Raw genomic sequence first — 2,933 nt, 5'->3', positions numbered from 1 at the left:
CGTTACAAAATGCCAAGTACCTCACCGCACAAGACGACACGATATTTCGCGTTCTATTTATATTGCGTTAACAACAACTAAGTAAAATTACTGGACCACTGGAAACCCCCGCAACGAGCTATACCTGACCGTCAACACTTAGCACCTTCTCGCTAAAAGTCCCTGTTCGGGCGCCATGAACTAAACTTTTTTTTTTTATAAATTATTCACTTAAACAAAACTTAGGAAAGTAATTTAAACAGCCTTAACATACAGATTAATATAATTATTAACACCTTACAATTAACAACAAACACGCTGAAGGTGGCAAGCCAAATAGTACATTCGTATGTTAGACCGCTTTATAGTTAAATGGAATTCCTGTCGACGAAAGGACCTCATCCAAAACGTAGACGAAGCGAGAAAGTCCTTTTCAGTGAATATGTTTAGTTCGTAACCACTCTGTCCTAAAAATATGAACAATATCACTATTAGTGACATGGAAACAGTAAGTCAATTAAAACTAACCCATAATTACTCAAAATTAAGCTGCATAAAGTTTTTACAGGGCTTCGCACAAAATAAAATTAACCAAAGCCCTAAACTTCATAACAATGCACTTTAACGCAAATAACCTGGGAATTTTATATGATAAATTGACTCAAAAGGACCAAGAATAGTTATTAATAATTAAGGGTTTAGCAAGACCTTACTTAAATTAAATATAAAGAAAGTACTGGCAATAACAAGGAATCGAACTAAAACCCGCTTCCTTCAGTTGAACCCCATACCTGTTATTGTCCAGAGAGGCATATAAGTGGAAGTGACGACGACGTTCACCACAAGAGCAAGTTGCAGATAAAGGAGCCAATTATACGACACATCAAGCTAGGACTCCACTTGGGCTCAATCACACACAACGATGCTGAATACATCAAAGTAAGCCCTTGGTCATAACTCGAGGACGAGGACTTCAGAACTGCATACGTCTCGACGTGGCACATGGTCGTGGCAAACCAATCGAAGAAGCTATCCAGTGGTCCAGTGAGGGTTTTCAACATACACATATTGTTTATATCCCTCACTGTATAATTATCAACGAAGAAACACATCTGCGAAAAACACTTGAACACGAAGATTAGTAATTTTCACAGAAGGCGTAGAGGAATAGGAGGAGGAGTTGCTGCCATACTGCGGACTGAGTGATGACTCCACTCCTGTCTTCAGTACATAACCATATCGGCTTGTATAGTATAACAAGGTAATAAGGGAACCAATGGAAGAGGGTTAAAATGAAAACAATCTAATTGAATACCAACTTAAAACTATCAAACTACTACTTACTCCCTTTGAGTCAAAATATGCGGTTAATACAAACAAAAAATGGAAAGTTACGAATTATATTCGTAATTTTCTGGACATCCCTGGGGCGGGTCGGAATCCCAATTGTAGAGAAGAAAATGATTACTGGAATGAGGAATAACTTTTCATGCATAAATGTATGTCATGTTCATGCATAAATGTATGCCAGGTTCATGCATATGTGTGCGTCATTTTCATGCGTAAATGTATGTCAGATTCATGTATAAATATGTGTCCTTTTCCTGCTTAATTGTATGTTAGGATCATGTATAAATGTATGTCAAATTCAGGCATAAATGTATGTCTGGTTCATGCTTAAATGTATGACGTGTTCATGCATAAATGTATGTGAGGTTCATTCATAAATGTATGTCGGGTTCATGCATAAATGTATGTCAAGTTCATGCATAAATGCGTCATGTTATGAGCATTGAGAGTGGCTTGCAATTATCCTGAAGAGAGAGAGAGAGAGAGAGAGAGAGAGAGAGAGAGAGAACTCTGGCTTTCGAGAACCCTTTAATGTGACGACAAATAACGGTAGGGTTTTTCTACAAAGTGCTCTCTCTCTCTCTCTCTCTCTCTCTCTCTCTCTCTTCTGTATTCGAAACTTTTGCAGCAAACATTGTTAAACTGGTCGTACAATCGCTGTCAAAGAGAGAAGTTAAACATAGTTTGACCCGGATGCATTGCCAACCGTCCCGTGTGTGAACTTCGGTCAGAATAGTTAAAGTGACTGATCTGAGAGAAATAGTCGCTGATTGTCTTTTATAGTTGTTTTCATTAATCAATATGATCCCCATGTCTTTGTATAAAAGGTTACAAGAACTTGGAGGTTTCGTCATTGAATTAATGACAAGGTAATTGGGTGGTTGCTTGACCATTTTATCTGAGATCAGGGAAAATAGAATTATTAGAATCATGCTTACGATTTGTTTACTGCATGTATGTGTGTGTGTGTTTGTGTGTTTGTGTGTGTGTGTGTGTGTGAGAGAGAGAGAGAGAGAGAGAGAGAGAGAGAGAGAGAGAGAGAGAGAGAGAAGCACTGTATGCAAAGGAATTGTTTATGAAAATTAAAATATGTTACTCCATGCTTATTATAGTATAATTATTTCCTGTTTTAAGATTTTCGATTTCATTACTTTTATTGACTATAATTTTAAAGTATTTTACTTAAATCTTATTAGGGACTATCAAGAAAAGCGGATTATGATATTCGAACAGTTATGTTACAAATTTGGAATTGACATAACCAATGATTTTCATGATTTTTGTTTTAGCGAGATACTTACGAGTAGAGGCATTTAGCATTGATGTGTCTGTCCAGTTTGATAAACATAGTTATATCATATAAATTCAAATTTAGAATAGCATGAAACTCTTACGCCCGTTCGTGTTTGTGATATTGTTTTCTATACAGCCACTCTGAAACGTCGGTCGTTTGTGTATGAAAACATGCCGGGTAAAAGCAAAAATAAAACTTGACCAATTTTGCCATTCCATTATTTGGCTTTTAAAGTGTCTTGCCTAACGCAGACTGGTTGTTGACATATACCTTTTTTTTTTTGCTTTCTCGTGGTTTTCTAAGTCCTACT

At 36.7% G+C, this 2,933-nt stretch overlaps 1 long non-coding RNA gene across 1 annotated transcript; it reads right to left on the bottom strand.

The window, feature by feature from the left end:
- Window positions 1-244: 244 nt before the first annotated feature.
- On the bottom strand, window positions 245-1,028 carry LOC135216802 (uncharacterized). Its single transcript, XR_010314927.1, has 2 exons — window positions 771-1,028; window positions 245-446 (listed from the first exon to the last, which is right to left on the bottom strand). It is a non-coding gene; the product is annotated as an uncharacterized LOC135216802 (long non-coding RNA).
- Between the last annotated feature and the right edge of the window lie 1,905 nt (window positions 1,029-2,933).

Source organism: Macrobrachium nipponense, chromosome 6 (assembly GCF_015104395.2).
Source record: "Macrobrachium nipponense isolate FS-2020 chromosome 6, ASM1510439v2, whole genome shotgun sequence".
Taxonomy (NCBI): Eukaryota; Metazoa; Arthropoda; class Malacostraca; order Decapoda; family Palaemonidae; genus Macrobrachium; species Macrobrachium nipponense.
The sequence above is the reverse complement of the archived record's forward strand: the minus strand, read 5'-3'. Positions and strand labels throughout refer to the sequence as shown.